Below are 10,099 nucleotides of genomic sequence, written 5' to 3'. Positions count from 1 at the left end.
TGTCAAATGCTTTTTCAGCATCTATGGAGAGTATCATATGGTTCTTGTTCTTTCTTTTATTAATGTGTTGTATCACATTGATTGATTTGCGGATGTTGAACCAGCCTTGCAGCCCTGGAATAAATCCCACTTGGTCGTGGTGAATAATCCTTTTATTTATTTTTTTTTATTTATTTTTTTTAAGATTTTATTTATTTATTTGACAGACAGAGATCACAAGTAGGCAGAGAGGCAGGCAGAGAGAGAGGAGGAAGCAGGCTCCCTGCAGAACAGAGAGCCTGATGCGGGGCTCGATCCCAGGACCCTGGGATCATGACCTGAGCCGAAGGCAGAGGCTTTAACCCACTGAGCCACCCAGGCGCCCTGAATAATCCTTTTAATGTACTGTTGAATCCTATTGGCTAGTATTTTGGTGAGAATTTTTGCATCTGTGTTCATCAAGGATATTGGTCTGTAGTTCTCTTTTTTGATGGGATCCTTGTCTGGTTTTGGGATCAAGGTGATGCTGGCCTCATAAAATGAGTTTGGAAGTTTTCCTTCCATTTCTATTTTTTGGAACAGTTTCAGGAGAATAGGAATTAGTTCTTCTTTAAATGTTTGGTAGAATTCCCCCGGGAAGCCGTCTGGCCCTGGGCTTTTGTTTGTTTGGAGATTTTTGATGACTGTTTCAATCTCCTTACTGCTTATGGGTCTGTTGAGGCTTTCTATTTCTTCCTGGTTCAGTTGTGGTAGTTTATATGTCTCTAGGAATGCATCCATTTCTTCCAGATTGCCAAATTTATTGGCATAGAGTTGCTCATAGTATGTTCTTATAATTGTCTGTATTTCTTTGGTGTTCGTTGTGATCTCTCCTCTTTCATTCATGATTTTATTTATTTGGGTCCTCTCTCTTTTCTTTTTGATAAGTCTGGCCAGGGGTTTATCAATCTTATTAATTCTTTCAAAGAACCAGCTCCTAGTTTTGTTGATTTGTTCTATTGTTTTTTTGGTTTCTATTTCATTGATTTCTGCTCTGATCTTTATGATTTCTCTTCTCCTGCTGGGTTTAGGGTTTCTTTCTTGTTCTTTCTCCAGCTCCTTTAGGTGTAGGGTTAGGTTGTGTACCTGAGACCTTTCTTGTTTCTTGAGAAAGGCTTGTACCGCTATATATTTTCCTCTCAGGACTGCCTTTGTTGTGTCCCACAGATTTTGAACCGTTGTGTTTTCATTATCATTTGTTTCCATGAATTTTTTCAATTCTTCTTTAATTTCCTGGTTGACCCATTCATTCTTTAGAAGGATGCTGTTTAGTCTCCATGTATTTGGGTTCTTTCCAAAATTCCTCTTGTGATTGAGTTCTAGCTTCAGAGCATTGTGGTCTGAAAATATGCAGGGAATGATTCCAATCTTTTGATAACTGTTGAGACCTGATTTAGGACCAAGAGTGTGATCTATTCTGGAGAATGTTCCATGTGCACTAGAGAAGAATGTGTTTCTGTTGCTTTGGGATGAAATGTTCTGAATATATCTGTGATGTCCATCGGGTCCAGTGTGTCATTTAAGGCCTTTATTTCCTTGTTGATCTTTTGCTTGGATGATCTGTCCATTTCAGTGAGGGGAGTGTTAAAGTCCCCACTATTATTGTATTATTGTCGATATGTTTCTTTGATTTTGTTATTAATTGGTTTATATAGTTGGCTGCTCCCACGTTAGGGGCATAGATATTTAAAATTGTTAGATCTTCTTGTTGGATAGTTCCTTTGAGTATGATATAGTGTCCTTCCCCATCTCTTATTGTAGTCTTTGGCTTAAAATCTAATTGATCTGATATAAGTTTTGCCACTCCTGCTTTCTTCTGATGTCCATTAGCATGGTAAATTCTTTTCCACCCCCTCACTTTAAATCTGGAAGTGTCTTCAGGTTTAAGGTGAGTTTCTTGTAGGCAACATATAGATGGGTTTTGTTTTTTTATCCATTCTGATACCCTGTGTCTTTTGATTGGGGCATTTAGCCCATTAACATTCAGGGTAACTATTGAGAGATATGAATTTAGTGCCATTGTATTTCCTGTAAGGTGACTGTTATTGTATATTGTCTCTGTTTCTTTCGGATCTACTTCTTTTAGGGTCTCTCTTTGCTTAGAGGACCCCTTTCAATATTTCCTGTAGAGCTGGTTTGGTATTTGCAAATTCTGTCAGTTTTTGTTTGTCCTGGAAGCTTTTAATCTCTCCTTCTATTTTCAATGATAGCCTAGCTGGATATAGTATTCTTGGCTGCATGTTTTTCTCGTTTAGTACTCTGAATATATCATGCCAGCTCTTTCTGGCCTGCCAGGTCTCTGTGGATAAGTCTGCTGCCAATCTAATATTTTTACCATTGTACGTTACAGACTTCTTTTCCCGGGCTGCTTTCAGGATCTTCTCTTTGTCACTAAGACTTGTAAATTTTACTATTAGGTGACGGGGTGTGGACCTATTCTTATTGATCTTGAGGGGGGTTCTCTGAACCTCCTGGATTTTGATGCTTGTTCCCTTTGCCATATTGGGGAAATTCTCTCCAATAATTCTCTCCAATATACCTTCTGCTCCCCTCTCTGTTTCCTCTTCTTCTGGAATCCCAATTATTCTAATGTTGTTTCGTCTTATGGTGTCACTTATCTCTCGAATTCTCCCCTCATGGTCCAGTAGCTGTTTGTCCCTCTTTGCTCAGCTTCTTTATTCTCTGTCATTTGGTCTTCTATATCGCTAATTCTTTCTTCTGCCTCATTTATCCTAGCCGTCAGAGCCTCCATTTTTGTTTGCACCTCATTAATAGCTTTTTTGATTTCAACTTGGTTAGATTTTAGTTCTTTTATTTCTCCAGAAAGGGCTTTTATATCTCCCGAGAGGGTTTCTCTAATATCTTCCATGCCTTTTTCGAGCCCAGCTAGAACCTTGAGAATCGTCATTCTGAACTCTGGATCTGACATATTACCAATGTCTGTATTGATTAGGTCTCTAGCCTTTGGTACTGCCTCTTGTTCTTTTTTTGTGGTGAATTTTTCCGACTTGTCATTTTGTCCAGATAAGAGTATATGAAGGAGCAAGTAAAATACTAAAAGTGTGGCAACAACCCCAGGAAAATATGCTTTAGCCAAATCAGAAGAGATCCCAAGTCGTGGGGGGGGAGAAAGGGGATAAAAAGAGGTTCAGAAAGAAAGAAAAAAAAATAAAAAAAGAAAACCAATAAAGAAAAAGTATAAAAAGGAAAAAAAATATTTATATATATTAGATAAACTAGTTAAAAAATGTTAAAAAAAGAAAAGGGTAAAAGTTAAAAAAATTTAGCAGAAGAAGAAAAAAAAATTGAAAAAGAAAAGAAAAAAAAATTAACTGCAAGGCTAAAGAATCATGGGGAGAAAGCCATGAGTTCCGTGCTTTGCTTTCTCCTCCTCTGGAATTCCGCCGCTCTCCTTGGTATTGAAACTACACTCCTTGGTAGGTAAACTTGGTCCTGGCTGGGTTTCTTGCTGATCTTCTGGGGGAGGGGCCTGTTGTAGTGATTCTCAAGCGTCTTTGCCCCAGGCGGAGTTGCACCGCCCTTACCCAGGGCCGGGCTGAGTAATCCGCTCCGGTTTGCTTTTGGGAGCTTTTGTTCCCTGAGCGCTTTCTGTAGAGTTCCGGAGGACGGGAATGAAGATGGCGGCCTCCCGGTCTCCGGCCCGGAGGAGCCGAGAGCCCGGGGCCCCACTCCTCAGTGCACCCCCAGAAAACAGCGCCCAATGACTCCTGCCACCCTGGCCTCCGGCCGCGCTCCGAGCTGACCGAGCCTGGGACCGGTTCAAGGTAACCCCGAGCTGAGAGTCACTCCTCGGCTCTGTCTCTGTAGCCGGCTTCCCCGTTCTAATACCTGTGAGCTCTGCGACACTCAGCCACCCCTGATCCTTCTGTGACCCTGCGGGACCTGAGGCCACGCTGACCCCGCCTGGGCTTCACCCCGGTTAAGCCTCTGGAGCGATATCCCTCAGCGGAACAGACTTTTAAAAGTCCCGATTTTGTGCTCCGTTGCTCGCCGGGAGCCGGCCCCTCCCCCCGCGGTCTATCTTCCCGTCGCTTTGGATTCACTTCTCCGCCAGTCCTACCTTGCAGAAAGTGGTTGATTTTCTGTTTTTAGAGTTGCTGTTCTTCTTCTCTTCGATCTCCCGTTGGATTTGTAGGTGTTTGTAATCTTTAGATAAGCTATCTAGCTGATCTCCCGCTACCTGAAGTAGTCTCAGCCTGCTACTTCTCCGCCATCTTGACTCCTCCGGGTCCTTTCTCTTTATTGTTAAGTCTGGCTAGGGGTTTATTGATCTCATTAATTCTTTCAAAAAACCAGCTCCTGGTTTCATTGATCTGTTCTACTGTTTTGTTGTTGTTGTTGTTGTTGTTTTTACTATATCATTGATTTCCCTTCCATATTATTTCTCTTCTCCTGCTGGACTTGGGCTTCATTTACTGTTCTTTTTCTTGCTCCTTTAAGTGTAAGGTTGGGTGTATATTTGAGACTTTACTAGCTTTTTTTTTTTTAAGATTTTATTTACTTATTTGATAGAGACAGAGAGAGAGGGAACACAAGCAGGGAGAATAGGAAAGGGAGAAGCAGGCTTTCCGGTGAGCGGGGAGCCCACGCAGGGCTTGATCCCAGGACCCTAGGATCATGACCTGAGCCGAAGGCAGATGCTTAACAACTGAGGCACCCAGATGCCCCGAGACTTTTCTAGTTTCTTGAGAAAGGCTTTTACTGCTACGTACTTCCCTCTTAGTACCACCTTTGCTGCATCCCAAAGGTTCTGAACTGTTGTATGTTCATTTTCATTTGTTTCCATGTTTTTTTTTTTTAAATTCTTCTTTAATTTCCTGGTTGACCCATTCATTCTTTAGTTAGGATGCTCTTTAAACTCCACATGTTTTTGTTCCTTCCAAATTTTTACTTGTGATTGAGTTCAAGTTTTAAAGCATTGTGGTCTGAAAAAATGCATGGTATAATCTCAATCTTTTTGTACCAGTATGTGAACCAGTATGTGATTTATTCTGGGGAATGTTCCATGTGAACTTGGGAAGAATGTATATTCTATTGCTTTAGGATGAAATGCTCTGAATATATTTGAAGTCCATCTGGTCCAGTGTGTCATTCAAAGCCTTTGTTTCTTTGTTGATCTTCTGGTTAGATGATCTGTCCATTGCTGTGAGTGGGGTGTTAAAGTCCCCTATTATTATTGTATTATTATCAAACTGTTCCTTTAATTTTGTTATTCATTGGTTTATATTATTAACTGCTGCCAAGTTGGGGGCAAAAATAGTTACAATTGTTGGGTCTTCTTATTGGGTAGATCCTTTAATATGGTATAATGTCCTTCTTCATCTCTTATTATAGTCTTTGGTTTAAAATCTAATTTGTCTAAGGATTGCTACTCCAGCTTTCTTTTGATGTCCATTAGCATAATAAATGGTTCTCCATCCCCTAATCTCAATCTGTACATGTCTTTGGGTCTAAAATGATTCTCTTATAGACCGCATATCAGTGGGTCTTGTTTTTTTAATCCAATCTGATATCCTGTGTCTTTTGATAAGAGCATTTAGTCCATTTACATTCAGAGTAATTATTGAAAGATACAAATTTAGTACCATTGTATTGCCTGTAAAATGACTGTTACTGTATATTGTTTCTGTTCCTTCTGGTCAGTTCTACTTTATTCAATTTGAATAAGGTCAGTGTTATATCTTTTTAAAATCTTTTGAGAATTCACAGAGGAAGCCATCTGGGACTAGAATTTTTATGGGTACATTCTAAATCACAGATTGAATTTAATATGTGTTGGGTTATTTAGATCGTCTGTCAGTTTTGATAAATTGTATTTTTCTAAAAACTGACTCATTTTAGTTAAATTTTAAAATGCCTTAGCATAAAGTTATTCAAAATATTCTTTTTACCTTCTAAAGGCTATAAGATCAGTAGTAATGTCTCTTTTTAGGTTCCTTTTCCCCCACACAGGACTCCAATCCACCTTTTACTTCCACCTCTCTGTCCATCATCAGTGGCATTCCCATTACTAAATGAATTATCAGTTCCTAGCTTTTCTTGTGCAAAAGCACGTATCACACACTCTTTCTTCCTTTATAGTTACTTCACTTTACTCCCAGATGCACTTTCCTGGTTTTCCTCCTACCTCACTGGCTGCTTTTTCTTTGCATCCTTTGTTCTTATCCCTCCAACTCTTGACATTAATATGCTCCTTGTACCTCTTCTTCCCTCTCTCTCCCAGACAACCTTGGTTGCCCCATCAGTTTTGTGGTTTTAAATGTTATTTGTACAAGGGTTAGTCCCAAATAAATACCTCCATTTATTATCTCAGCTCTGATCTCCATACTTAAAACACACACAGGGCTCTTTAACATCTGTGCTGTGCATTTAGCAGTCATTTTAAATTTAACATGTCAGAAACTTAGCTCCTGATATCCTCCCCAAACCTGCCTTCCCACTGTCTTTTTATCTCAGTAAGTAGAAACTCCATTTTCCAATTGCCTAGACAGATATCTTGGAGTAATTTTGTTTGACTTGTGTCTTTTTCTCATACCCCACAGTTCTTGATCAAACCATCTTGTTGGTTCTAATTTAAAAATGCATTTATTATTCACTTCTCATCATCTCCTCTGCTACTATTTTGTGTCCAATTCTATTATTTGCAACCTGGTTTATTGTTATAATCTCCTAACTAGTGCATTGGTTTTGCCCTTGCCTCTGTTCAGCCTTTCCTTTACATAGCAGAGTGACCCAATAAAACCTAAGTTAGATCATGAAAGTCCATTGCTCAAAAATTTCCAAAGATTCTTCACCCCATTCAGAGTAAAAGCCAAAGGCATTGCAATAATCATAATTCTACATTCTCTAAGCCCAGTACCTCTCTAACCTCAATTCCTTCTCTTTCTTTTTTGTACTTGAGTTACACTTGCCTCCTTGCTTTCCTGAAATGCATCAGACATGCTTTTATCAAGGCTTTTGCATTTGCTGCTCTCTTTACTCGAACTTTTCTTCTCTAGCCATTCACATGGCACACTCTCTCATTTTCTTCAGATATTTATTCCACTGTACACTTCTTAATGCAGCTTCCCTTGGCCAACTATCTAAAATGACAACTTTATCCTTCTGAAAAACTTTCTACTTCATTTTTTTCCCACTAGAATAGATGTTCTATGAAGTTGGAATTATTGCATACACACAGTATGCAATATATAATCTTATCTGTCATATATATAATATGTGAACTCTCACTGAAATGTAAGAGCATTCAAGTTGTGCTATTATAGCAGAAATTAAATTTTCTCTGTCCTGTTGGGAGTTTTTTTTTTTGTGCGTTTTTGTTCTATTTAGCAGCTATCAATATATCAAGAGTTATTTCTCAAGGGAAATGAAGTAAGCAGAAGAGTATATTAGATGAGTGATTACATTATCCATGACACTTTCTATACTTCCCTAATTCAACACCCTCTCCCGTGTAAGTCTGAAGCTCCTTCTACCACTCCTTGGTACTGAGTTTAGCCATGTGACTTTCTTTGACCAGTTGGATGTTAGCAGATGAGGCACAAGCAGAGGTTTGTCTGCCTTTGCCATGAAACCATAACTGGTTAGTATGTGAAGAATGAGACATGAGAAACAGAACTGGTCATCTTAGTTGTACCAGTTGTGGCTGTCATATATCAGTCAAGCCAGCAAAACCAGATACTTGAGTGACAGCTATCATCATCAGAGTCTTCTAACCAACTGGTTCACATATGTGGCGATAAGTGAATATTGTTGTAGGTTCTGTGGTTGTTACATACCATTTGTGTCCATAAATAACTGGTGGAGAATGACTTAAAATGCTGGAGAGATATGTCTTTTAGAATTTTTGTTTAAAGTGACCAAACATATTTTCGTCATTTCAGACACTTTATTTTTTTCTTTTATTTATATTTTAATGTTTTCTTCCTTTATTTTTAAAATTTATTCATTTTTTATTATGTTGGTCACCATACAGTACATCATTAGTTTTTGATGTAGTGTTCCATGATACATTGTTTGTGTTTAATACCCAGTGCTCCACGCAATCCATGCCCTCCTTAATACTCATTACCAGCACCCATTACCCCACTCCCTCCCCTTCTAAAACCCTCAGTTTGTTTCCTGGAGTCCATAATCTCTTGTGGTTCATCTCCCCCTCTGATTTGTTCCCCTTCATTTTTCTCTTCCTTCTCCTAATATCCTCCATGCTATACCGTATGTTCCATAAATAAGTGAAACGATATGATAATTGACTTTCTCTGCTTGACTTTTTTCACTTAGCATAATCTCCTCTAGTCCCATCCATGTTGATGCAAAAGTTGGGTATTCATCCTTTCTGATGGCTGAGTAATATTCCATTGTGTATATGGATCACATCTTCTTTATCCATTCATCTGTTGAAGGGCATCTCAGCTCTTTCCACAGTTTGGCTAATTGTGGACATTGCTGTGAAAGTTCCATGTGTACTCCAGAAGAATGAGAACTCTTTTGTTTAGGGTAGAATGTTATGTATATATCTATGAGGTCTATCTGGTCTCCTGTGTCATTCAAAGCTCTTGTTACTTTGTTGACTTTCTGCTTAGATGATCTGTCTATTGCTGAGAGTGGAATTTTGAGGTCTCCTACTATCAGTGTATCATTAATATGTCTTGTTATTTTGATTAACAGTTGGTTTTTGTAGTTGACTGCTCCTAAATTGGGGGCATAGATATTTACAATTGTTAAATCTTCTTGTTGGATAGACCCCTTAAGGTTGATAGTGTGTCCTTAGCTTATAATCTAATTTGTCCGATATGAGAATTGCTACCCCAGCTTTCTAACTTTTCCTAACTGCAGTCCTTAGCTTATAATCTAATTTGTCCGATATGAGAATTGCTACCCCAGCTTTCTTTTGAGGTCCATTGGCATGAAAGATGGTTCTTCATCCCTTCACTTTCAGTATGGATGTATCTTTAGGTTCAAAATGAGTCGCTTGTGGACAGCATGTGGATGGGTTCTTTTTATCCAAACTGCAACCCTGTGCCATTTCATGGTAGCATTTAGGGCATTCACATTGAGAGTGATTATTGAAAATATTTTATTGTCATAGTGTTACCTGTAAAGTCCTTGTTTCTATAGATTATCTCTGTATATTTTTGTTCTATATCACTCTTGGGGCCTTTCTCCTTGTATAGAAGCCCCTGTCCCCTTAGTATTTCTTGCAGGGCTTGCTTAGTGGTTATATATTCTTTTGATCTCTGCTGGTCCTGGAAGCTCCTTATCACCCCATCCATTCTGAATGACAGCCTTGCCAGGTAAAGAATTCCTGGGTGCTTGTTCTGCTCATTTAGTATCCTAAATATGTCTTGCTAGCCATTTCTTGCTTGCCAGGTCTCTGTGGACAGGTCTGACGTTATTCTGATGTTCCTCCTTCTGTATGTAATGGACCTCTTCCCTCAACTTCCCTTAAAGTGGTTTCCTTGGTTCTAAGATTTGCGAGTTTTACTATTACACACTGGGGCATTGGTCTTTTCTCCTTGATCTTGGGAGGGGTCCTTTCTGCCTCTAGGACATGAATGCTTGTTTCATTCCCCCCGTTAGGGACATTATCAGCTATGATTTGCTCAAATATATCTTCTAATCCTCTCTGTCTCTCCACAACATCCTAATACTGACATCAGAACGTTTCATGGCATCATTCTTTCTTTGATTCTGTTTCCACGGATTTTAATCTGTTTGTTCCAGGCCTCCTCCTCTTCTTTCAGACAATAATTTAAAGTGAAATTCTAGTATTTCTGAAGGATGGTTCTTCTAGACACTAAGTTTTGGAAAGAGCATCACTGATTTTAAACATCTTTTTCCATCAAGATCTTAATAAGAGCTAGATTTTACCTATGTAAATCAAACCCAAGTGAAGAGTCTTATTATTAATTTCCAGGAAAAAATACTGATTTTCCTAGTCTGGTTTCAGGGATTTTGTTTAGAAGAATATTACTGTTAGGTTAAGTACTTTATTTAATACCTGATAAAACATAAAAATTTTCGGTATGCAAGGAGTTAATTTGTTGAATCATATTACCAA

The sequence above is a fragment of the Lutra lutra genome, chromosome 5 (genome assembly GCF_902655055.1).
Source record: "Lutra lutra chromosome 5, mLutLut1.2, whole genome shotgun sequence".
Taxonomy (NCBI): Eukaryota; Metazoa; Chordata; class Mammalia; order Carnivora; family Mustelidae; genus Lutra; species Lutra lutra.
The sequence above is the reverse complement of the archived record's forward strand: the minus strand, read 5'-3'. Positions refer to the sequence as shown.